At 48.0% G+C, this 24098-nt stretch overlaps 29 non-coding genes across 29 annotated transcripts; 19 read left to right on the forward strand and 10 right to left on the reverse strand.

Annotated features, from left to right (window-relative positions):
* The first annotated feature begins 362 nt into the window (after positions 1-362).
* Positions 363-435, forward strand: trnav-cac. The gene has a single exon. It is a non-coding gene; the product is annotated as a tRNA-Val (tRNA).
* A 630-nt stretch (positions 436-1065) lies between these two features.
* Positions 1066-1137, forward strand: trnae-cuc. Its single transcript has one exon. It is a non-coding gene; the product is annotated as a tRNA-Glu (tRNA).
* A 438-nt stretch (positions 1138-1575) lies between these two features.
* On the forward strand, positions 1576-1648 carry trnav-aac. The gene has a single exon. It is a non-coding gene; the product is annotated as a tRNA-Val (tRNA).
* A 1012-nt stretch (positions 1649-2660) lies between these two features.
* Positions 2661-2733, forward strand: trnak-cuu. Its single transcript has one exon. It is a non-coding gene; the product is annotated as a tRNA-Lys (tRNA).
* A 576-nt stretch (positions 2734-3309) lies between these two features.
* Positions 3310-3382, forward strand: trnav-cac. Its single transcript has one exon. It is a non-coding gene; the product is annotated as a tRNA-Val (tRNA).
* A 630-nt stretch (positions 3383-4012) lies between these two features.
* On the forward strand, positions 4013-4084 carry trnae-cuc. The gene has a single exon. It is a non-coding gene; the product is annotated as a tRNA-Glu (tRNA).
* A 438-nt stretch (positions 4085-4522) lies between these two features.
* Positions 4523-4595, forward strand: trnav-aac. Its single transcript has one exon. It is a non-coding gene; the product is annotated as a tRNA-Val (tRNA).
* Positions 4596-5607: 1012 nt separating this feature from the next.
* trnak-cuu lies at positions 5608-5680 on the forward strand. Its single transcript has one exon. It is a non-coding gene; the product is annotated as a tRNA-Lys (tRNA).
* Positions 5681-6256: 576 nt separating this feature from the next.
* On the forward strand, positions 6257-6329 carry trnav-cac. Its single transcript has one exon. It is a non-coding gene; the product is annotated as a tRNA-Val (tRNA).
* A 630-nt stretch (positions 6330-6959) lies between these two features.
* trnae-cuc lies at positions 6960-7031 on the forward strand. The gene has a single exon. It is a non-coding gene; the product is annotated as a tRNA-Glu (tRNA).
* A 432-nt stretch (positions 7032-7463) lies between these two features.
* Positions 7464-7536, forward strand: trnav-aac. The gene has a single exon. It is a non-coding gene; the product is annotated as a tRNA-Val (tRNA).
* Positions 7537-8547: 1011 nt separating this feature from the next.
* trnak-cuu lies at positions 8548-8620 on the forward strand. Its single transcript has one exon. It is a non-coding gene; the product is annotated as a tRNA-Lys (tRNA).
* A 577-nt stretch (positions 8621-9197) lies between these two features.
* Positions 9198-9270, forward strand: trnav-cac. The gene has a single exon. It is a non-coding gene; the product is annotated as a tRNA-Val (tRNA).
* A 7033-nt stretch (positions 9271-16303) lies between these two features.
* On the reverse strand, positions 16304-16376 carry trnaa-agc. The gene has a single exon. It is a non-coding gene; the product is annotated as a tRNA-Ala (tRNA).
* Positions 16377-17215: 839 nt separating this feature from the next.
* trnam-cau lies at positions 17216-17288 on the forward strand. The gene has a single exon. It is a non-coding gene; the product is annotated as a tRNA-Met (tRNA).
* Positions 17289-17364: 76 nt separating this feature from the next.
* Positions 17365-17450, forward strand: trnay-gua. Its single transcript is given in 2 exon segments — positions 17365-17401; positions 17415-17450. It is a non-coding gene; the product is annotated as a tRNA-Tyr (tRNA).
* Positions 17451-17770: 320 nt separating this feature from the next.
* Positions 17771-17842, reverse strand: trnag-ucc. Its single transcript has one exon. It is a non-coding gene; the product is annotated as a tRNA-Gly (tRNA).
* An 830-nt stretch (positions 17843-18672) lies between these two features.
* trnaa-agc lies at positions 18673-18745 on the reverse strand. Its single transcript has one exon. It is a non-coding gene; the product is annotated as a tRNA-Ala (tRNA).
* Positions 18746-19052: 307 nt separating this feature from the next.
* Positions 19053-19125, reverse strand: trnaf-gaa. The gene has a single exon. It is a non-coding gene; the product is annotated as a tRNA-Phe (tRNA).
* A 468-nt stretch (positions 19126-19593) lies between these two features.
* trnam-cau lies at positions 19594-19666 on the forward strand. Its single transcript has one exon. It is a non-coding gene; the product is annotated as a tRNA-Met (tRNA).
* Positions 19667-19742: 76 nt separating this feature from the next.
* trnay-gua lies at positions 19743-19828 on the forward strand. The gene is given in 2 exon segments: positions 19743-19779; positions 19793-19828. It is a non-coding gene; the product is annotated as a tRNA-Tyr (tRNA).
* Positions 19829-20149: 321 nt separating this feature from the next.
* On the reverse strand, positions 20150-20221 carry trnag-ucc. Its single transcript has one exon. It is a non-coding gene; the product is annotated as a tRNA-Gly (tRNA).
* A 233-nt stretch (positions 20222-20454) lies between these two features.
* Positions 20455-20526, reverse strand: trnae-uuc. Its single transcript has one exon. It is a non-coding gene; the product is annotated as a tRNA-Glu (tRNA).
* A 524-nt stretch (positions 20527-21050) lies between these two features.
* On the reverse strand, positions 21051-21123 carry trnaa-agc. The gene has a single exon. It is a non-coding gene; the product is annotated as a tRNA-Ala (tRNA).
* A 307-nt stretch (positions 21124-21430) lies between these two features.
* trnaf-gaa lies at positions 21431-21503 on the reverse strand. The gene has a single exon. It is a non-coding gene; the product is annotated as a tRNA-Phe (tRNA).
* Positions 21504-21971: 468 nt separating this feature from the next.
* On the forward strand, positions 21972-22044 carry trnam-cau. Its single transcript has one exon. It is a non-coding gene; the product is annotated as a tRNA-Met (tRNA).
* A 76-nt stretch (positions 22045-22120) lies between these two features.
* On the forward strand, positions 22121-22206 carry trnay-gua. Its single transcript is given in 2 exon segments — positions 22121-22157; positions 22171-22206. It is a non-coding gene; the product is annotated as a tRNA-Tyr (tRNA).
* Positions 22207-22526: 320 nt separating this feature from the next.
* On the reverse strand, positions 22527-22598 carry trnag-ucc. Its single transcript has one exon. It is a non-coding gene; the product is annotated as a tRNA-Gly (tRNA).
* A 245-nt stretch (positions 22599-22843) lies between these two features.
* On the reverse strand, positions 22844-22915 carry trnae-uuc. The gene has a single exon. It is a non-coding gene; the product is annotated as a tRNA-Glu (tRNA).
* Positions 22916-24098: the final 1183 nt, after the last annotated feature.

Here is a 24098-nt window from a genome sequence, read left to right on the forward strand (position 1 = left end):
GTTTCCTGGGGTAAACCTACTGTTGGTAGAATGTTGGTCCTTGAAATGTGTAGTATTCGGATTTATGGAGTGGAGATTTAAAAGTTGGGCAGTGTACTGCTGGGAGTTTTTGATCTGTACGAGTCAGAAATCTCCATAAAATAAGATATAGAAGCCTAGATCTTGTCTGGCAGTAAGAGCAAAGGAAGTGCAAATTCTGCTGGCAGGCAAACTGGTCTCGCTAACTCTACCAAATGAGTCGTCTAACCATGCACCTGAACAGCATTGTTCATTAGAGGGGTTGCTTTTTTCATGCTCCCAGTGCTGTCATCATCTTTCCTAGTGATTGGGATAGGGGGCCCCCGTCCGGCCCGCTCACAGTAGTTTCTGTAGTGTAGTGGTTATCACGTTCGCCTCACACGCGAAAGGTCCCCGGTTCGAAACCGGGCAGAAACATGCTTTTTGGTTACGCCTGAAGCGGTTTAACATCATTGAAAAGGTGAGGTGCACGTTAATGTAGCAGAGAGATTTTGTAAAAATATTTTATTACGGAAAGCCCGGTGTTTGGAAATGAGAGGAAAATATCCATGCCATCGAAAAATATCAATTGCGTCCGGAAAAAACCATAACCAAAAATAATACCCACCCTGCCTCTTACCCATTTGGACAGTATTTTGGGCCCTTGAGCTAAGCAAATATATTTGCCATATGCACAGTTAACCGCATCAGGCAGAAGCTTTCCTGCCACAGAGGAGGTTTAGGCAGAGATTTTCACACGTCTTGCAGAGATTTTCACACGTCTTGGCACAGAAATAGGAGCTGCAAAACTCAGCATCTAATGACGACGGCATTTGTTACCCCACAATCCACTTCCCCAACCATGTAACTAATAGTAGAGAAATTCTGCTCAGTAGCTAGATTTCATGTTCCGCAATACAGTTGTACAGCCATGTGACTGACAGTAGAGATTTTCTCCTCAGTGGGTCGACGCCATATTCCATTATGCAGTTGTACAACCATGTGACAAATAATAGTAAGTTGGAATTGCTTGGTCACAGTTACATGAAAAGGAAAGCAGCAAGTGCTTCCCTGGTGGTCTAGTGGTTAGGATTCGGCGCTCTCACCGCCGCGGCCCGGGTTCGATTCCCGGTCAGGGAACTTTCTCTTTCCTCGGCCTCGCTTTAAGCTGGCCGCAAGAAAGTCTTTGCCAAACTACTCGGCATGCAAGATCTGAGGTGCTCCAGCTTTATACAGAAGACAGATTAAGAGCAATACACAGCAAGTCTGTGTAACTTGTATCATCTCTTTGTAACCTTGGGTGCATGCTGCATATCTGCCAGCAAACCAACTTCTCATGGTAAATAAAGCAAAATCAGCAAGAGCGTTTGGGTAACGCTATCAGAAATGATATTGCACAACAAACTCCTCCTCTCTGCTTGCCTTTATCTCGATAAAGCAATGACCTGTTATCAACTTCAGTCAAAACCCACTTCTCGCTACTAATACTCCTAGGTCTCTCAGCTGCTTTTGACACTGCCTCTCCAGTCCAGGCGGCAGAAGCAGCAGCAGCAGCATCCTCATCCACATCAGCAGGAAGTTTCTGTAGTGTAGTGGTTATCACGTTCGCCTAACACGCGAAAGGTCCCCGGTTCGAAACCGGGCAGAAACATCCTCTTGGAGAGTGTTTAGTAAGATTGAGTATGCAGACTGAAGAATTGCCGCACGCATTCAGTATGGAGGTGCCATTTGTGAGAGCCTTGTGCTCTAGAAGGCTCAGGAGATGGGGATTTTGACTAACACACATGAAACCTAATAGCATTCATTGCAGACTGTACAAAATATTAGAAAGCAGCAAGAGGCCCTAAAAGCCACACTTTGCTGCACCCCTTTGGACTTACATCAGCATTTGGGGGCCCACAAGGTAAGCGAATGCGTTGACACCATATCAATAGACACAAAAATCTAGGAGTAGTGATGGGCGAAATGTTTCGGCAGGCGTGGATTCGCGGGCAATTTCCGCGTTTCGCCAGAGGTGGATTGTTTCGTGAAACGGATGAAAAAATTCACCGCGCATCCAAAAATTGTCGCAAGAATAGTGGCGGGCGTCAAAAGAATAGTCGTGCGTCCAAAAATTGTCACAAGAATAGTCCAGAGTGTTAACAGAATAGTCGTGGGCGTCAAAAGAATAGGCAAGCGTTAAAAGAATAGTCGCGGGCGACAATTTTTTTTTCCGTGCAACATTTTTGCCCTTTCGCGAATCTTTTGAAAGATTCGCTAATTTTTCGGCGAAGCGAAACGGGACAGATTCGCTCATCACTATCTAGGAGAGAGCCCTCTATTAAATGCGAGGATTACTGCTGTAGACCCAGAGAAAGTCACGTAGCAATACAAAGCTGCAGACTTTCGGCAGCTCGCTATCAGAAGGCTTCTCAGTGGACTGCTAATTAGTTTTACCAGCTTCTCCTCCACTCGCAGCAGGAACAGGAACTGACGGGAAGTGCCAAAGTGAAACTGGTTTGTCTTTTCTTCTTTAGTGCCAGAAATAAAATTAAAAAAAAACACATAGATATTTCGTAATGAAAACAATGGGCAACAAGTAAGTTTGGCTCAAGCCCTAGCCGTCGAGCTAGACGGCGTCGAAAAGAGGGGTATGCTGACCCTGTGGCATGCGGCGGTCAGTTGCCCGGCTAGCTCAGTCGGTAGAGCATGAGACTCTTAATCTCAGGGTCGTGGGTTCGAGCCCCACGTTGGGCGCTAACCTTTTCAAGTCTTCTTGTATCCCGAACATGTCTACGCGACAAAGGCGTGCGGTTGCCGTATGCGGGCCCCACCTGTGCGGCGTCCAACCAATCGGCCCCCATGTAGGCAAAAAAATACTGCCCCTCTTCACGTAAAGTAACGTGAGGAGTCGAAAGACGTACTTACCCATTTTGGATTTGTCAGAATGAGCTCTTCCCAAAAACAGAAGGTTTCCTGGGGTAAACCTACTGTTGGTAGAATGTTGGTCCTTGAAATGTGTAGTATTCGGATTTATGGAGTGGAGATTTAAAAGTTGGGCAGTGTACTGCTGGGAGTTTTTGATCTGTACGAGTCAGAAATCTCCATAAAATAAGATATAGAAGCCTAGATCTTGTCTGGCAGTAAGAGCAAAGGAAGTGCAAATTCTGCTGGCAGGCAAACTGGTCTCGCTAACTCTACCAAATGAGTCGTCTAACCATGCACCTGAACAGCATTGTTCATTAGAGGGGTTGCTTTTTTCATGCTCCCAGTGCTGTCATCATCTTTCCTAGTGATTGGGATAGGGGGCCCCCGTCCGGCCCGCTCACAGTAGTTTCTGTAGTGTAGTGGTTATCACGTTCGCCTCACACGCGAAAGGTCCCCGGTTCGAAACCGGGCAGAAACATGCTTTTTGGTTACGCCTGAAGCGGTTTAACATCATTGAAAAGGTGAGGTGCACGTTAATGTAGCAGAGAGATTTTGTAAAAATATTTTATTACGGAAAGCCCGGTGTTTGGAAATGAGAGGAAAATATCCATGCCATCGAAAAATATCAATTGCGTCCGGAAAAAACCATAACCAAAAATAATACCCACCCTGCCTCTTACCCATTTGGACAGTATTTTGGGCCCTTGAGCTAAGCAAATATATTTGCCATATGCACAGTTAACCGCATCAGGCAGAAGCTTTCCTGCCACAGAGGAGGTTTAGGCAGAGATTTTCACACGTCTTGCAGAGATTTTCACACGTCTTGGCACAGAAATAGGAGCTGCAAAACTCAGCATCTAATGACGACGGCATTTGTTACCCCACAATCCACTTCCCCAACCATGTAACTAATAGTAGAGAAATTCTGCTCAGTAGCTAGATTTCATGTTCCGCAATACAGTTGTACAGCCATGTGACTGACAGTAGAGATTTTCTCCTCAGTGGGTCGACGCCATATTCCATTATGCAGTTGTACAACCATGTGACAAATAATAGTAAGTTGGAATTGCTTGGTCACAGTTACATGAAAAGGAAAGCAGCAAGCGCTTCCCTGGTGGTCTAGTGGTTAGGATTCGGCGCTCTCACCGCCGCGGCCCGGGTTCGATTCCCGGTCAGGGAACTTTCTCTTTCCTCGGCCTCGCTTTAAGCTGGCCGCAAGAAAGTCTTTGCCAAACTACTCGGCATGCAAGATCTGAGGTGCTCCAGCTTTATACAGAAGACAGATTAAGAGCAATACACAGCAAGTCTGTGTAACTTGTATCATCTCTTTGTAACCTTGGGTGCATGCTGCATATCTGCCAGCAAACCAACTTCTCATGGTAAATAAAGCAAAATCAGCAAGAGCGTTTGGGTAACGCTATCAGAAATGATATTGCACAACAAACTCCTCCTCTCTGCTTGCCTTTATCTCGATAAAGCAATGACCTGTTATCAACTTCAGCCAAAACCCACTTCTCGCTACTAATACTCCTAGGTCTCTCAGCTGCTTTTGACACTGCCTCTCCAGTCCAGGCGGCAGCAGCAGCAGCAGCAGCATCCTCATCTTCATCAGTAGGAAGTTTCTGTAGTGTAGTGGTTATCACGTTCGCCTAACACGCGAAAGGTCCCCGGTTCGAAACCGGGCAGAAACATCCTCTTGGAGAGTGTTTAGTAAGATTGGGTATGCAGACTGAAGAATTGCCGCACGCATTCAGTATGGAGGTGCCATTTGTGAGAGCCTTGTGCTCTAGAAGGCTCAGGAGATGGGGATTTTGACTAACACACATGAAACCTAATAGCATTCATTGCAGACTGTACAAAATATTAGAAAGCAGCAAGAGGCCCTAAAAGCCACACTTTGCTGCACCCCTTTGGACTTACATCAGCATTTGGGGGCCCACAAGGTAAGCGAATGCGTTGACACCATATCAATAGACACAAAAATCTAGGAGTAGTGATGGGCGAAATGTTTCGGCAGGCGTGGATTCGCGGGCAATTTCTGCGTTTCGCCAGAGGTGGATTGTTTCGTGAAACGGATGAAAAAATTCACCGCGCATCCAAAAATTGTCGCAAGAATAGTCGCGGGCGTCAAAAGAATAGTCGTGCGTCCAAAAATTGTCACAAGAATAGTCCAGAGTGTTAACAGAATAGTCGTGGGCGTCAAAAGAATAGGCAAGCGTTAAAAGAATAGTCGTGGGCGACAATTTTTTTTTCCGTGCAACATTTGTGCCCTTTCGCGAATCTTTTGAAAGATTCGCTAATTTTTCGGCGAAGCGAAACGGGACAGATTCGCTCATCACTATCTAGGAGAGAGCCCTCTATTAAATGCGAGGATTACTGCTGTAGACCCAGAGAAAGTCACGTAGCAATACAAAGCTGCAGACTTTCGGCAGCTCGCTATCAGAAGGCTTCTCAGTGGACTGCTAATTAGTTTTACCAGCTTCTCCTCCACTCGCAGCAGGAACAGGAACTGACGGGAAGTGCCAAAGTGAAACTGGTTTGTCTTTTCTTCTTTAGTGCCAGAAATAAAATAAAAAAAAAACACATAGATATTTCGTAATGAAAACAATGGGCAACAAGTAAGTTTGGCTCAAGCCCTAGCCGTCGAGCTAGACGGCGTCGAAAAGAGGGGTATGCTGACCCTGTGGCATGCAGCGGTCAGTTGCCCGGCTAGCTCAGTCGGTAGAGCATGAGACTCTTAATCTCAGGGTCGTGGGTTCGAGCCCCACGTTGGGCGCTAACCTTTTCAAGTCTTCTTGTATCCCGAACATGTCTACGCGACAAAGGCGTGCGGTTGCCGTATGCGGGCCCCACCTGTGCGGCGTCCAACCAATCGGCCCCCATGTAGGCAAAAAAATACTGCCCCTCTTCACGTAAAGTAACGTGAGGAGTCGAAAGACGTACTTACCCATTTTGGATTTGTCAGAATGAGCTCTTCCCAAAAACAGATGGTTTCCTGGGGTAAACCTACTGTTGGTAGAATGTTGGTCCTTGAAATGTGTAGTATTCGGATTTATGGAGTGGAGATTTAAAAGTTGGGCAGTGTACTGCTGGGAGTTTTTGATCTGTACGAGTCAGAAATCTCCATAAAATAAGGTATAGAAGCCTAGATCTTGTCTGGCAGTAAGAGCAAATGAAGTGCAAATTCTGCTGGCAGGCAAACTGGTCTCGCTAACTCTACCAAATGAGTCGTCTAACCATGCACCTGAACAGCATTGTTCATTAGAGGGGTTGCTTTTTTCATGCTCCCAGTGCTGTCATCCTCTTTCCTAGTGATTGGGATAGGGGGCCCCCGTCCGGCCCACTCACAGTAGTTTCTGTAGTGTAGTGGTTATCACGTTCGCCTCACACGCGAAAGGTCCCCGGTTCGAAACCGGGCAGAAACATGCTTTTTGGTTACGCCTGAAGCGGTTTAACATCATTGAAAAGGTGAGGTGCACGTTAATGTAGCAGAGAGATTTTGTAAAAATATTTTATTACGGAAAGCCCGGTGTTTGGAAATGAGAGGAAAATATCCATGCCATCGAAAAATATCAATTGCGTCCGGAAAAAACCATAACCAAAAATAATACCCACCCTGCCTCTTACCCATTTGGACAGTATTTTGGGCCCTTGAGCTAAGCAAATATATTTGCCATATGCACAGTTAACCGCATCAGGCAGAAGCTTTCCTGCCACAGAGGAGGTTTAGGCAGAGATTTTCACACGTCTTGCAGAGATTTTCACACGTCTTGGCACAGAAATAGGAGCTGCAAAACTCAGCATCTAATGACGACGGCATTTGTTACCCCACAATCCACTTCCCCAACCATGTAACTAATAGCAGAGAAATTCTGCTCAGTAGCTAGATTTCATGTTCCGCAATACAGTTGTACAGCCATGTGACTGACAGTAGAGATTTTCTCCTCAGTGGGTCGACGCCATATTCCATTATGCAGTTGTACAACCATGTGACAAATAATAGTAAGTTGGAATTGCTTGGTCACAGTTACATGAAAAGGAAAGCAGCAAGTGCTTCACTGGTGGTCTAGTGGTTAGGATTCGGCGCTCTCACCGCCGTGGCCTGGGTTCGATTCCCAGTCAGGGAACTTTCGCTTTCCTCGGCCTTGCTTTAAGCTGGCCGCAAGAAAGTCTTTGCCAAACTACTCGGCATGCAAGCTCTGAGGTGCTCCAGCTTTATACAGAAGACAGATTAAGAGCAATACACAGCAAGTCTGTGTAACTTGTATCATCTCTTTGTAACCTTGGGTGCATGCTGCATATCTGCCAGCAAACCAACTTCTCATGGTAAATAAAGCAAAATCAGCAAGAGCATTTGGGTAACGCTATCAGAAATGATATTGCACAACAAACTCCTCCTCTCTGCTTGCCTTTATCTCGATAAAGCAATGACCTGTTATCAACTTCAGCCAAAACCCACTTCTCGCTACTAATACTCCTAGGTCTCTCAGCTGCTTTTGACACTGCCTCTCCAGTCCAGGCGGCAGCAGCAGCAGCATCCTCATCCTCATCCGCAGGAAGTTTCTGTAGTGTAGTAGTTATCACGTTCGCCTAACACACGAAAGGTCCCCGGTTCGAAACCGGGCAGAAACATCCTCTTGGAGAGTGTTTAGTAAGATTGAGTATGCAGACTGAAGAATTGCCGCACGCATTCAGTATGGAGGTGCCATTTGTGAGAGCCTTGTGCTCTAGAAGGCTCAGGAGATGGGGATTTTGACTAACACACATGAAACCTAATAGCATTCATTGCAGACTGTACAAAATATTAGAAAGCAGCAAGAGGCCCTAAAAGCCACACTTTGCTGCACCCCTTTGGACTTACATCAGCATTTGGGGGCCCACAAGGTAAGCGAATGCGTTGACACCATATCAATAGACACAAAAATCTAGGAGTAGTGATGGGCGAAATGTTTCGGCAGGCGTGGATTCGCGGGCAATTTCCGCGTTTCGCCAGAGGTGGATTGTTTCGTGAAACGGATGAAAAAATTCACCGCGCATCCAAAAATTGTCGCAAGAATAGTCGCGGGCGTCAAAAGAATAGTCGTGCGTCCAAAAATTGTCACAAGAATAGTCCAGAGTGTTAACAGAATAGTCGTGGGCGTCAAAAGAATAGGCAAGCGTTAAAAGAATAGTCGCGGGCGACAATTTTTTTTTCCGTGCAACATTTGTGCCCTTTCGCGAATCTTTTGAAAGATTCGCTAATTTTTCGGCGAAGCGAAACGGGACAGATTCGCTCATCACTATCTAGGAGAGAGCCCTCTATTAAATGCGAGGATTACTGCTGTAGACCCAGAGAAAGTCACGTAGCAATACAAAGCTGCAGACTTTCGGCAGCTCGCTATCAGAAGGCTTCTCAGTGGACTGCTAATTAGTTTTACCAGCTTCTCCTCCACTCGCAGCAGGAACAGGAACTGACGGGAAGTGCCAAAGTGAAACTGGTTTGTCTTTTCTTCTTTAGTGCCAGAAATAAAATTAAAAAAAACACATAGATATTTCGTAATGAAAACAATGGGCAACAAGTAAGTTTGGCTCAAGCCCTAGCCGTCGAGCTAGACGGCGTTGAAAAGAGGGGTATGCTGACCCTGTGGCGTGCGGCGGTCAGTTGCCCGGCTAGCTCAGTCGGTAGAGCGTGAGACTCTTAATCTCAGGGTCGTGGGTTCGAGCCCCACGTTGGGCGCTAACCTTTTCAAGTCTTCTTGTATCCCGAACATGTCTACGCGACAAAGGCGTGCGGTTGCCGTATGCGGGCCCCACCTGTGCGGCGCTTCCAACCAATCAGCCCCATGTAGGCAAAAAAATACTGCCCCTCTTCACGTAAAGTAACGTGAGGAGTCGAAAGACGTACTTACCCATTTTGGATTTGTCAGAATGAGCTCTTCCCAAAAACAGATGGTTTCCTGGGGTAAACCTACTGTTGGTAGAATGTTGGTCCTTGAAATGTGTAGTATTCGGATTTATGGAGTGGAGATTCAAAAGTTGGGCAGTGTACTGCTGGGAGTTTTTGATCTGTACGAGTCAGAAATCTCCATAAAATAAGATATAGAAGCCTAGATCTTGTCTGGCAGTAAGAGCAAATGAAGTGCAAATTCTGCTGGCAGGCAAACTGGTCTCGCTAACTCTACCAAATGAGTCGTCTAACCATGCACCTGAACAGCATTGTTCATTAGAGGGGTTGCTTTTTTCATGCTCCCAGTGCTGTCATCATCTTTCCTAGTGATTGGGATAGGGGGCCCCCGTCCGGCCCGCTCACAGTAGTTTCTGTAGTGTAGTGGTTATCACGTTCGCCTCACACGCGAAAGGTCCCCGGTTCGAAACCGTGCAGAAACATGCTTTTTGGTTACGCCTGAAGCGGTTTAACATCATTGAAAAGGTGAGGTGCACGTTAATGTAGCAGAGAGATTTTGTAAAAATATTTTATTACGGAAAGCCCGGTGTTTGGAAATGAGAGGAAAATATCCATGCCATCGAAAAATATCAATTGCGTCCGGAAAAAACCATAACCAAAAATAATACCCACCCTGCCTCTTACCCATTTGGACAGTATTTTGGGCCCTTGAGCTAAGCAAATATATTTGCCATATGCACAGTTAACCGCATCAGGCAGAAGCTTTCCTGCCACAGAGGAGGTTTAGGCATAGATTTTCACACGTCTTGCAGAGATTTTCACACGTCTTGGCACAGAAATAGGAGCTACAAAACTCAGCATCTAATGACGACGGCATTTGTTACCCCACAATCCACTTCCCCAACCATGTAACTAATAGTAGAGAAATTCTGCTCAGTAGCTAGATTTCATGTTCCACAATACAGTTGTACAGCCATGTGACTGACAGTAGAGATTTTCCCCTCAGTGGGTAGGGATGTAGAGAACCTCAAAAAAAATGTTCGCGAACCCGTTTGCGAACTTTCGCCGAAACCCCATAGACTACATTTGGAAGGCGAACTTTAAAACCTAGAAAAGCCATTTCTGGCCAGAAAACTGATTTTAAAGTTGATTAAAGGGTGCCACGACCTGGACAGTGGCATGCCGGAGGGGGATCAAGGGCAAAAATGTCTCTCAAAAATAAGTTGTTGACACAGCGTTGCTTTTTGTGCTGTAAAGGGCACAAATCACACTACATTCCTAAACTTGTGTAATAAACTGCTTTAAAACGTCCGGCGTCTACATGCCAATCAAGTCGTGTAAAGGTTACGGCCGGTTCACACTCAAAGACAAAACACCGCGTCTACTGCAACGAAGAAAAACGCAAAAAGCTTTAATGATACCGTCAAGTAAGCGAATAATAGTTTTTACTAGTTGCTTGTCACCTCCAGGACGTTCGTCCTGTCGGTGGGAATATTTCTGTAGTGGTATGTTTAGCAGTCTCCGTGCTTGTGCGCACGTGCACGGTCAGGCAGAGGTAATTCAATGTACAGTGATGTGAAACAAAAAACACTGATTCTGCAGTGTGGGCCCAGTTTTGTCCTACTTTATTGATCACCTGTGGTGACCATAAAGGATACGATTTTGCCGCTGTTGCAGAACCCTGAAAAATCAGGAATGTGTACTTTCCTGAAAAATTTTTTTTTTTTTGTCGCAGCCACTGAAGCACAGAGGACAGAAAAAAAATGTTAGATAAATAGTTTCACAACAATTCCCCTGGCAGAACCTTTTAAAAAAATGAAGATAGCGTGCCAAGCACAGAAGACAAAAAAAATATGTTAGATAAATGGTATCACAACCATGCCCCAGGCAAACCCTTTCAAAGAACTAAGATAGGGTGCCAAGCACAGAAGACAGAAAAAACATCAAAGCTAGATGGTATCATAACCAATCCCCAGGCAAACCCTTTCAAAGAACTAAGATAGGGTGACAAGCACAGAAGACAGAAAAAACATCAAAGCTAGATGGTATCATAACCATGCCCCAGGCAAACCCTTTCAAAGAACTAAGATAGGGTGCCAAGCACAGAAGACAGAAAAAACATCTTAGATAGATGGTATCATAACCATGCCCTAGGCAAACCCTTTAAAAAAATGAAGATAGCGTGCCAAGCACAGAAGACAGAAAAATTCAGGATTTACCTGTCCAAAAAGTTTGGCTTAAAATTAAGCCAGTAGGATTTGCACCCTAGTTTGTACGGTGGTGGAGGAGGACACTAAAGGACAGCTGTGTGTGGTGTCAAGCGGCGTGCAGAGAAGGACAGCTGCATGGGCAGTCAGAACAAGTCTTCCGGCGTGCAGTAACCGTCCGAGATCCATGCCTCATTCATTTTAATAAAGGTCAGGTAATCAACACTTTTGTGACCTAGGCGAGTTCTCTTCTCAGTTACAATCCCTCCTGCTGCACAAAAGGTCCTTTCTGAGAGGACACTTGAGGCAGGGCAAGACAAGAGATTTATGGCAAATTGTGACAGCTCTGGCCACAGATCAAGCCTGCGCACCCAGTAGTCCAGGGGTTCATTGCTCCTCAGAGTGTCAATATCTGCAGTTAATGCCAGGTAGTCCGCTACCTGCCGGTCGAGGCGTTCTCTGAGGGTGGATCCAGAAGGGTCCTGGCGCTGCCTTGGACTGAAAAAACTTTGCATGTCTGATGTTACAGAGTGGCCAAAGTGCATTGTCCTTGCAGGTGTGCTCGTGGGAGGATTACCGGCACCTCTGCCCCTGGAATGTGGAGTGACATCACCCTTAAAAGCATTGTACAACATGTTTTGCAGGCTGGTTTGGAAATGCAGCATCCTTTCGGACTTGTGGTACGTTGGTAACATTTCTGCCACTTTATGCTTGTAACGAGGGTCTAGTAGCGTTGCCACCCAGTACAGGTCCTTCTCCTTAAGCCTCTTGATACGGGGGTCCTTCAACAGGCATGACAGCATGAAAGACCCCATTCTCACAAGGTTGGATGCATAGGTATCCATCTCCCCTTCCTCGTTATCAAGGACTACATCTTCATCCACCACCGTCTCCTCCCCCCAGCCACGTACAAGACCAGGGCTCCCCAAAAGGTGACCACAAGCCCCCCAGGAAGCCTGCTCCTGTTGGTCTTCTGCCTCCACAAAGCCACCTTCCTCCTCTGACTCCACTTCTGACACCTCTCCCTGCGTTGCAGCAGGTGCCTGGGAACGTTCTGGTGATTCCGCCCAGAAATCATGCTCTTGGTCACGCTGGTCTACAGCGTCATCTGTCACTCGTCGCACGGCACCCTCAAGAAAAAATGCAAAGGGTATTAGGTCACTGATGGTGCCTTCAGTGCGACTAACCATATTTGTGACCTCGTCAAAAGGGCGCATCAGCCTGCAGGCGTCGCGCATAAGCACCCAGTAACGGGGAAAAAAATCCCCAGCTCTGCAGATCCAGTCCTACCACCCAGTTCAAATAGGTATTCATTGACGGCTCTTTGTTGTTGCAGCAGACGTTCAAACATCATTAGCGTGGAATTCCAGCGAGTCTGGCTGTCGCAAATTAAACGCCTGACTGGCAACTTGTGCCGCCGCTGAATGTCAGCAAGGCGTGCCATGGCTGTGTAGGAACGTCTGAAATGGCCAGACACCTTCCTGGACTGCCTGAGAATGTCCTGCAATCCTGGGTACTTCGAGACAAACCATTGGACTATCAAATTTAAAACATGTGCCATGCAGGGCACATGTGTTAAATTGCCCAGTCTCAGTGCTGCCAACAGATTGCTTCCGTTGTCACACCACTTTTCCGATTTTCAGTTGGTGTGGGGTCAGCCACCGATCGGCCTGTGAGTGCAGAGATGACAGGAGTGCAGATCCGGTATGGTTTCTACTTTCCAGGCACGTCATGCCCAAGACAGCATGACAACGGCGTACCTGGCACGTCGAATAGCCTATGTGGAGCTGGGGGTGCACAGGTGTGGAGGAGGACACAGCAGCAGAGGAGGAAGAAGCCGAGGAAGAAGCCAAGTTAGAAGACGACTTAGAAGACGACTTAGAAGACGCGTTAGAGAGCAAAGGAGGAGTAGAGGTGGTGGCAGACCCGCATGCAACCCGTGGCGGTGACACCAACTCCACTGTTGTTGAACCACGCATTCCCTGCTTCCCAGCCATCACCAGGTTCACCCAGTGGGCAGTGTAGGTGACATACCTGCCCTGACCATGCTTGGAGGACCATGTGTCAGTAGTCATATGGACCTTTGCCCCAACACTAAATGACAGAGATGCGGTGACTTGGCTCTGCACATGCTGGTGCAGGTGTGGTATTCCCTTCTGTGAAAAAAAATTGCAGCTGGGTACCTTCCACTGCGGTGTCCCAATTGCTACAAATTGGTGGAAAGCCTCAGAGTCCACCAGCTGGTATGGTAAAAGCTGGCGGGCTAAAAGTGCAGACAATCCAGCTGTCAGACGCCGGGCAAGGGGATGACTCGGAGGCATTAGTTTCTTACGCTCAAACATGGCCCTCACAGAAACTTGGCTGGGGGCAGATGAGCAGGAACTGGTGGTCAAGGTGGAAGGCGGAGTGGAGGGTGGTTGAGACGGGTCAAGGACAGAAGAGTTAGAGCAGTAAGATGCTGGAGCAGAAGGAGGGTGGCTTAGCGTTTGGCTGCTACAGTTGTACCTAAGTGGGTGTTGGGCTTCCCAAGACTCAGTTTCTGACTGCACTCATTGCAAATTACAGCGCTTTTGTCAGAGGCACACACATTAAAAAAATACCATACTGCTGAGCCTTTTGATGTGGGCTTTGTAGCAGTAACAGTAGAAGTTGGCGGGTGCATTGGCTGGCTAACCACAGGTGCCGATTCATGTTGTTGCCCTACTGTTCCCTGGGAGCTGTCCCTGCTTCTTCTAAGTCTTATTCTCCTCCTGCCTCTCTGACTCTCCGTCTCTCCATCTGAACTATCCTCCTCTTGCTCTCTTCTTGTGGGCACCCACAAAATATCAATCTCCTCATCATCATTCTCCTCAGATGCATCAATTTCTTCTGACAGCTCACAGAAGACAGCAGCAGCGGGGATCTCATCACACCTTATGTCCATCTCTGTTGTGTTGCCTGCCTGAATTATGATATCTGGTGTAACGTCCTCATCTCCTTCATCTTCTTCTGGCAATAATGGTTGCGCATCACTCAGTTCCACAAACTCATGAGTAAATAACTCCTCTGACTCCAGTGAAGAAGGGGCGGCGGTGGTGGAGGAAGTGGTACGTGGGGTGCCCATAGCAGAGGAGGATGAGGATGTTGTGGCAAAGTTAGAAACAGTAGAGGATGGGGTGTGCTGTGTAAGCCAGTCAACTACCTCTTCAGCATTTTGGGAGTTCAGGGTAAGTGCCTTCGGAAAACTGGGCAATTTCCTAGGGCCACAGGATATCATAGCAGCACGGCCCCTAGTGCCTCTGCGTGGCGGCCTGCCTTTGCCTGGCATTTTTTTTATTTTTACAAAACAACAACAACTTGGGTGATGTTTCTGGACACGGAATTATTATTGTTATTTAGACAAATTGTGAAAAAGATCACACAGCTAGGTGGCACTTGGTTGCAGACACCGGGCAACAAGGCCTGCAAGGGCAACATATACAGTAGTGGATACGGAATATATTATTGCTGGTGGAAAACCGTCTCTCAGGTGATGTTTCTGGACACGGAATTATTATTGTTATTTAGACAAATTGTGAAAAAGCTCACACAGCTAGATGGCACTTGGTTGCAGACACCGGGCAACAAGGCCTGCAAGGGCAACGTATACAGTAGTGGATACGGAATATATTATTGCTGGTGGAAAACCGTCACTCAGGTGATGTTTCTGGACACGGAATTATTATTGTTATTTAGACAAATTGTGAAAAAGCTCACACAGCTAGGTGGCACTTGGTTGCAGACACCGGGCAACAAGGCCTGCAAGGGCAACGTATACAGTAGTGGATACGGAATATATTATTGCTGGTGGAAAACCGTCACTCAGGTGATGTTTCTGGACATGGAATTATTATTGTTATTTAGACAAACTGTTATTTAGACAAAAAATACAGAGCAGTAGAAAGTAGATTACTAGCCAGAAAACCTACTTAAACTCTCCCTCAAATCAATACACAGCTCTCTCCCCACACAAATACAGAGCAGTAGAAAGTAGATTACTAGCCAGAAAACCTACTTAAACTCTCCCTCAAATCAATACACAGCTCTCTCCCCACACAAATACAGAGCAGTAGAAAGTAGATTACTATCCAGAAATCCTACTTAAACTCTGCCTCAAATCAATGCACAGCTCATATCCCCACACAAATACAGAGCAGTAGTAGATTACTAGCCAGAAAACCTACTTAAACTCTCCCTCAAATCAATACACAGCTCCTCTCCCCATACAAATACAGAGCATTAGTAGATTACTAGCCAGAAAACCTACTTAAACTCTCCGTCAAATCAATACACACCTCCTCTCCCCACACAAATACAGAGCAGTAGAAAGTAGATTACTATCCAGAAATCCTACTTAAACTCTGCCTCAAATCAATGCACAGCTCCTATCCCCCCACAAATACAGAGCAGTAGTAGATTACTAGCCAGAAAACCTACTTAAACTCTCCCTCAAATCAATACACAGCTCCTCTCCCCACACAAATACAGAGCAGTAGAAAGTAGATTACTATCCAGAAATCCTACTTAAACTCTGCCTCAAATCAATGCACAGCTCCTATCCCCACACAAATACAGAGCAGTAGTAGATTACTAGCCAGAAAACCTACTTAAACTCTCCCTCAAATCAATACACAGCTCTCTCCCCACACAAATACAGAGCAGTAGAAAGTAGATTACTAGCCAGAAAACCTACTTAAACTCTCCCTCAAATCAATACACAGCTCTCTCCCTACACTATCTCTTCAAGCACACACAGGCAGAATGTAAAACGGCTGCTGGGCTTCGGTTTAAATATGGAAGGGAGTGGTCCAAGGGGGGGGTGGCCCAGGAGGGAGAGCTGCCTGACTGGCTGCCATGTATCTGCTGGTCTGGGGTGAGAGGTCAAAATTTGGCGCCAGCCAAGGTGAACCCAAATGGCGAACATCGCCAAAAGTTCGCGAATTTGCGGACTTGCGAACACCCGATGTTCGCGCGAATTAGTTCGCCGGCGAACAGTTCGCTACATCCCTAGTGGTCTAGTGGTTAGGATTCAGCGCTCTCACCGCCGCAGCCCGGGTTCGATTCTTTGGGTGCTTGCCCTCGGTTGTGCAAGCAGCAGCCGGTGCAGTAATGGAATGACACTTTTCACAGGGTTCTGTCAACTCCCATTTACTCGGGTAAGAAATGAACGTTGCTCCACGCTGTACAGGACAAGAGGTCTGAGGGACGTTTCCACTCCTCTCTCTTTTTAAAAACACTAGACAGAAGCGCGTTGCGGCCCTGCCCACCCGCTCTGAAAAGAGCCACCTCCTGGAGGATGCGGGCATCGATCCCGCTACCTCTCGCATGCTAAGCGAGCGCTCTACCATTTGAGCAAATCCCCCTCACGGTGCTGCACCAGCCCACAGGACCTCCGACAAACCTCAACTTGGGCAGTTTTTTCAAGCTACGGCGGCGTCTGTGTTGCTCGTTACGAGTACAGTTTGGCCTTTGTGGATGTCAAATGTGCTCAGGTCTTCCCAAGGGCAACGGAGGAGGTATTTTCTCTGACGGCGACCTACTTAGCAAGAGCAGGGGGCCAGTCTTCCATATAGCACCTTAACAATTATGTGGCTTAATTACGCCTTTGCTTGCTGCTGATTGGCCTTCATCGCGCCTAGTTAAAACGCTCTCAAAATCTGCGGCTCTACCTGCCGAAACCCAACCAGGGACCTTTAGATCTCCAGTCTAACACTCTCCCAACTGAGCTATTTCGGCACAGCTGCAGCCGGCCGCAAGCGCCCTGCTAAGGCGTGGGCCTGCAGTCCAACCTTTGGTTGGCCCGTCTATCGCAAGCCCCAGCAGCGGGTGCAGCGGGGGACTGTAGGTTTAACAGAGCAGTCCCTAGGTCGCTGCTTCAACTCTGGCTCCAAGGACACTTTTTCCAGTTTGCCACATGCTGCTTTTCCAAGCAAGTTAAACCACCAGTTGCTTAAAAAGGCTTTGAGTAGGGCAACAGACTGAAGGAAAATGGGGGTTTTCGGAAGAGCTCGACATGGGGCTCTTGTTCTCTTTTTTGCTCCACCCTAAGTTTTAGAGGTCAAAATATTTGACCTTTTGAAAGACTTGCAAAATGCACATTGTCTATGCCTCAGTCTGTTTATGACATAAGTCACTGCAATTTTTTGTAAGGGTGTATGCAGTAGAGCACACCAGGGTGGACACCAAACGCTTGCCGCTTGCAGCCTCGTTAGCGCAGTAGGTAGCGCGTCAGTCTCATAATCTGAAGGTCGTGAGTTCGATCCTCACACGGGGCAGACTTTTGGAAGGCTTCGGCTTCTGTTGGGTTTCTCAAGAGAACTGTCACCCCCTCCCGTCGGCGCACCTTTCCGGCCTTCGATAGCTCAGCTGGTAGAGCGGAGGACTGTAGGTGTGATACAGCAATCCTTAGGTCGCTGGTTCAATTCCGGCTCGAAGGATGCTTTCTTAGAGCTCGCGCTGCCCGTTCCGGTGCTGCTTTCTTACTTTTTGTTTTGTTTTCATTCAAGCCAATCCTGCGTACAACTTAGAAAAATGAAGAATTTTAGCATGATGCACACAGTGAGAAGACTGCACAGGCTGTAATGCAGACACGTTCCCACTGCAAATCTCCTCTCTGAAGGTTGCAAAGGACAGATTGGAAGCGCTTTTTCCTGTACCCTGCATGGGCAGGCATGGCTATAAAGTGGTGACATCCGCGGGTCACTATGGCGGCAACCTTTTTAAAAAGCGCTCGTCCGTGCCGCAACAGAGGACGCTGTGCATTGGCCGGGAATCGAACCCGGGTCAACTGCTTGGAAGGCAGCTAAGCTCACCACTATACCACCAACACCAACGGTGTTCTGGCGGGTGCAGGTTCTGTGACAGCGGATGTCTCAAACGGAAGACGCTCTGAAATGCAATAAGGGCGCTCAGGTCGCAGCTCTGATCTGGGCTCTTTCACGTTCGTTCTCCATACCCACCTGTGGCCGTTAATCGCAACAAAGGCCAAAGTTGCACACCTGAGCATAGCAGAAATCTTTAGGCACTGGACCAATCAATGGGCTCGCCAAGCAGTTGGAATAGCAAAAGCGGCGTTTCCCATACCGGGAGTCGAACCCGGGCCGCCTGGGAATCCTAACCGCTAGACCATATGGGACCCTGGGAGCCCGGTGCACCATGGTGTGCGTTTACTCACTCGGGAAACGCTCTTCTGCCCGCATGGCGGGAATTCTCAAGGAAACAGCTTTGCCTCTAGTTTGGAGGATGACCCAAATAGGAATTGCCTTGGCCTTTGCTTGAGAACCACTTTAACCCTTGGCAATTTGACACCGTCCATAAATGATTTGCAGTTTCCAGCCCTCGGTGGTCTGTGTCGTAGCTCACTGTAGAGAAGAAAGCGCGATTCCAGTACTGCATGGCCTTTTGGGCTGCACAACAGCTTCTTACCACTCTTCTTTGGGTGCTTGCCCTCGGTTGTGCAAGCAGCAGCCGGTGCAGTAATGGAATGACGCTTTTCAGAGGGTTCTGTCAACTCCCATTTACTCGGGTAAGAAATGAACGTTGCTCCACGCTGTACAGGACAAGAGGTCTGAGGGACGTTTCCACTCCTCTCTCTTTTTAAAAACACTAGACAGAAGCTCGTTGTGGCCCCGCCCACCCGCTCTGAAAAGAGCCACCTCCTGGAGGATGCGGGCATCGATCCTGCTACCTCTCGCATGCTAAGCGAGCGCTCTACCGTTTGAGCTAATCCCCCTCACGGTGCAGCGCCAGCACACAGGACCTCCGACAAACCTCAACTTGGGCAGTTTTTTCAAGCTACGGCGGCGTCTGTGTTGCTTGTTACGAGTACAGTTTGGCCTTTGCGGATGTCAAATGTGCTCAGGTCTTCCCAAGGGCAACGGAGGAGGTATTTTCTCTGACGGCGACCTACTTAGCAAGAGCAGGGGGCCAGTCTTCCATATAGCACCTTAACAATTATGTGGCTTAATTACGCCTTTGCTTGCTGCTGATTGGCCTTCATCGCGCCTAGTTAAAACGCTCTCAAAATCCGCGGCTCCACCTGCCGAAACCCGGGATTGAACCAGTGACCTTTAGATCTTCAGTCTAACGCTCTCCCAACTGAGCTATTTCGGCACAGTTGCAGCCGGCGGCAAGCGCCCTGCTAAGGCGTGGGCCTGCAGTCCAACCTTTGGTTGGCCCGTCTATCGCAAGCCCCAGCACTGCGGGTGCAGTGGGGGACTGTAGGTTTAACAGAGCAGTCCCTAGGTCGCTGCTTCAACTCTGGCTCCAAGGACACTTTTTCCAGTTTGCCACATGCTGCTTTTCCAAGCAAGTTAAACCACCAGTTGCTTAAAAAGGCTTCGAGTAGGGCAACAGACTGAAGGAAAACGGGGGTTTTCGGAAGAGCTCGACATGGGGCTCTTGTTCTCTTTTTTGCTCCACCCTAAGTTTTAGAGGTCAAAATATTTGTCCTTTTGAAAGACTTGCAAAATGCACATTGGCTATGCCTCAGTCTGTTTATGACATAAGTCACTGCAATTTTTTGTAAGGGTGTATGCAGTAGAGCACACCAGGGTGGACACCAGATGCCCGCCGCTTGCAGCCTCGTTAGCGCAGTAGGTAGCGCGTCAGTCTCATAATCTGAAGGTCGTGAGTTCGATCCTCACACCGGGCAGACTTTTGGAAGGCTTCGGCTTCTGTTGGGTTTCTCAAGAGAACTGTCACCCCCTCCCGTCGGCGCGCCTTTCCGGCCTTCCATAGCTCAGCTGGTAGAGCGGAGGACTGTAGGTGTGATACAGCCATCCTTAGGTCGCTGGTTCAATTCCGGCTCGAAGGATGCTTTCTTAGAGCTCGCGCTGCCCGTTCCGGTGCTGCTTTCTTACTTTTTGTTTTGTTTTCATTCAAGCCAATCCTGCGTACAACTTAGAAAAATGAAGAATTTTAGCATGATGCACACAGTGAGAAGACTGCACAGGCTGTAATGCAGAAACGTTCCCACTGCAAATCTCCTCTCTGAAGGTTGCAAAGGACAGATTGGAAGCGCTTTTGCCCTGTACCCTGCATGGGCAGGCATGGCTGCAAAGTGGCGACATCAGCGGGTCACTATGGCGGCAACCTTTTTAAAAAGCGCTCGTCCATGCCGCAAAAGAGGACACTGTGCGTTGGCCGGGAATGGAACCCGGGTCAACTGCTTGGAAGGCAGCTATGCTCACCACTATACCACCAACGCCATAGGCGCTCTGGCGGGCGCACGTTCTGTGACAGCGGATGTCTCAAACGGAAGACGCTCTGAAATGCAATAAGGGCGCTCAGGTCTGGGCTCTTTCACGTTCGTTCTCCATACCCACCTGTGGCCTTTAATCGCAACAAAGGCCAAAGTTGCACACCTGAGCATAGCAGAAATCTTTAGGCACTGGACCAATCAATGGGCTCGCCAAGCAGTTGGAATAGCAAAAGCGGCGCTTCCCATACCGGGAGTCGAACCCGGGCCGCCTGGGTGAAAACCAGGAATCCTAACCGCTAGACCATATGGGACCCTGGGAGCCCGGCGCACCGTGGTGTGTGTTTACTCACTCGGGAAACGCTCTTCTGCCCGCATGGCGGGAATTCTCAAGGAAACAGCTTTGCCTCTAGTTTGGAGGATGACCCAAATAGGAATTGCCTTGGCCTTTGCTTGAGAACCACTTTAACCCTTGGCAATTTGACACCGTCCATAAAGGATTTGCAGTTTCCAGCCCTCGGTGGTCTGTGTCGTAGCTCACTGTAGAGAAGAAAGCGCGATTCCAGTACTGCACGGCCTTTTGGGCTGCACAACAGCTTCTTACCACTCTTCTTTGGGTGCTTGCCCTCGGTTGTGCAAGCAGCAGCCGGTGCAGTAATGGAATGACGCTTTTCAGAGGGTTCTGTCAACTCCCATTTACTCGGGTAAGAAATGAACGTTGCTCCACGCTGTACAGGACAAGAGGTCTGAGGGACGTTTCCACTCCTCTCTCTTTTTAAAAACACTAGACAGAAGCGCGTTGCGGCCCCGCCCACCCGCTCTGAAAAGAGCCACCTCCTGGAGGATGCGGGCATTGATCCCGCTACCTCTCGCATGCTAAGCGAGCGCTCTACCATTTGAGCTAATCCCCCTCACGGTGCAGCGCCAGCACACAGGACCTCCGACAAACCTCAACTTGGGCAGTTTTTTCAAGCTACGGCGGCGTCTGTGTTGCTCGTTACGAGTACAGTTTGGCCTTTGCGGATGTCAAATGTGCTCAGGTCTTCCCAAGGGCAACGGAGGAGGTATTTTCTCTGACGGCGACCTACTTAGCAAGAGCAGGGGGCCAGTCTTCCATATAGCACCTTAACAATTATGTGGCTTAATTACGCCTTTGCTTGCTGCTGATTACCCTTCATCGCGCCTAGTTAAAACGCTCTCAAAATCCGCGGCTCCACCTGCCGAAACCCGGGATCGAACCAGGGACCTTTAGATCTTCAGTCTAACGCTCTCCCAACTGAGCTATTTCGGCACAGCTGCAGCCGGCGGCAAGCGCCCTGCTAAGGCGTGGGCCTGCAGTCCAACCTTTGGTTGGCCCGTCTATCGCAAGCCCCAGCACTGCGGGTGCAGCGGGGGACTGTAGGTTTAACAGAGCAGTCCCTAGGTCGCTGCTTCAACTCTGGCTCCAAGGACACTTTTTCCAGTTTGCCACATGCTGCTTTTCCAAGCAAGTTAAACCACCAGTTGCTTAAAAAGGCTTCGAGTAGGGCAACAGACTGAAGGAAAATGGGGGTTTTCGGAAGAGCTCGACATGGGGCTCTTGTTCTCTTTTTTGCTCCACCCTAAGTTTTAGAGGTCAAAATATTTGACCTTTTGAAAGACTTGCAAAATGCATATTGGCTATGCCTCAGTCTGTTTATGACATAAGTCACTGCAATTTTTTGTAAGGGTGTATGCAGTAGAGCACACCAGGGTGGACACCAGACGCTTGCCGCTTGCAGCCTCGTTAGCGCAGTAGGTAGCGCGTCAGTCTCATAATCTGAAGGTCGTGAGTTCGATCCTCACACGGGGCAGACTTTTGGAAGGCTTCGGCTTCTGTTGGGTTTCTCAAGAGAACTGTCACCCCCTCCCGTCGGCGCGCCTTTCAGGCCTTCGATAGCTCAGCTGGTAGAGCGGAGGACTGTAGGTGTGATACAGCAATCCTTAGGTCGCTTGTTCAATTCCGGCTCGAAGGATGCTTTCTTAGAGCTCGCACTGCCCGTTCCGGTGCTGCTTTCTTACTTTTTGTTTTGTTTTCATTCAAGCCAATCCTGCGTACAACTTAGAAAAATGAAGAATTTTAGCATGATGCACACAGTGAGAAGACTGCACAGGCTGTAATGCAGACACGTTCCCACTGCAAATCTCCTCTCTGAAGGTTGCAAAGGACAGATTGGAAGCGCTTTTTCCTGTACCCTGCATGGGCAGGCATGGCTATAAAGTGGTGACATCCGCGGGTCACTATGGCGGCAACCTTTTTAAAAAGCGCTCGTCCGTGCCGCAACAGAGGACGCTGTGCGTTGGCCAGGAATCGAACCCAGGTCAACTGCTTGGAAGGCAGCTATGCTCACCACTATACCACCAACACCAATGGTGTTCTGGTGGGTGCAGGTTCTGTGACAGTGGATGTCTCAAACGGAAGACGCTCTGAAATGCAATAAGGGCGCTCAGGTCGCAGCTCTGATCTGGGCTCTTTCACGTTCGTTCTCCATACCCACCTGTGGCCGTTAATCGCAACAAAGGCCAAAGTTGCACACCTGAGCATAGCAGAAATCTTTAGGCACTGGACCAATCAATGGGCTCGCCAAGCAGTTGGAATAGCAAAAGAGGCGTTTCCCATACCGGGAGTCGAACCCGGGCCGCCTGGGTGAAAACCAGGAATCCTAACCGCTAGACCATATGGGACCCTGGGAGCCCGGTGCACCATGGTGTGCGTTTACTCACTCGGGAAACGCTCTTCTGCCCGCATGGCGGGAATTCTCAAGGAAACAGCTTTGCCTCTAGTTTGGAGGATGACCCAAATAGGAATTGCCTTGGCCTTTGCTTGAGAACCACTTTAACCCTTGGCAATTTGACACCGTCCATAAAGGATTTGCAGTTTCCAGCCATCGGGGGTCTGTGTCGTAGCTCACTTTAAAATTGTACTTGGAATTACTATCCGCTTGCTAAGAACCAACGTGTGTGCCTGGTGGAAACTGAAGGGGCCTCACTTTGGCCAAAAGCTGTATAAGGTCTAAAAATGCTTCAGTATTTCTCTGAATTCAGGCACAGTATTAGGCAATTGATCTGGCAAGTTTTTGAACAAGTAACAGCTCCACTTGCCAAGAAGCAATGTGTGCTGATAAGGGTTTAAATTAGGATGCCAATTTTAAATTCTTCCTGTGATTGTGTAACATATCACTAATGGCTAGTGATTAGTAATCCGTCTTGTTTCGCTTTGCCTGAAAATTCAGGAATCTTAAAAAATTTGCCTGGAATCCTCCCTGGCGCATAATTTTGCCCATCACTACTAATGGCTATTTGTTTCTTACAGATAAAGAAAAGCAAGTTAGAAAAATGTCAAGCTGTTTGTGAGGTAGGAAAACCACCAAGTAATTTTGTAGCATTTTTGATGGTAATTATGGGTATTGCTCTATGATTTCTTTCTACAATCTTTTGAACTTGATATTGCTCATTATGAAGAAATGTTATTTCTGTATATGGACACTAGAGGGCATTATGTGCTCAGGCATAAAAAGCTGGAGGTAAATTAATCGCATCTGGGGAAGGTGCCGCGGTTCCTTTGTTCTCTGAACGGAATGAACTCGCTGCTTCTCTCACAGAGGCGCCAAAACGTTCCCGCTAATTTATATGGCTACAGAAAGGCACAGTGTATAGATTTTACTCTCCGCACTCAGCGTTAGATATTCTACTAGCGAATATTATTCCTACCATAGAGTTACTCCAGGATCCCTGATGTAAAATTCACGTGTCCGGTTTTTCTCTTTACAAATAATCCATTTCGAAAGAAATAAATGTTGATTTTCTCAAACATCACAGGATTCAATTCACCACAAAATCCTCTCCCTTCTCAGACCCCTAATCTCCG

This window comes from Xenopus tropicalis, chromosome 3 (genome assembly GCF_000004195.4).
Source record: "Xenopus tropicalis strain Nigerian chromosome 3, UCB_Xtro_10.0, whole genome shotgun sequence".
In the NCBI taxonomy this organism is placed as follows: Eukaryota; Metazoa; Chordata; class Amphibia; order Anura; family Pipidae; genus Xenopus; species Xenopus tropicalis.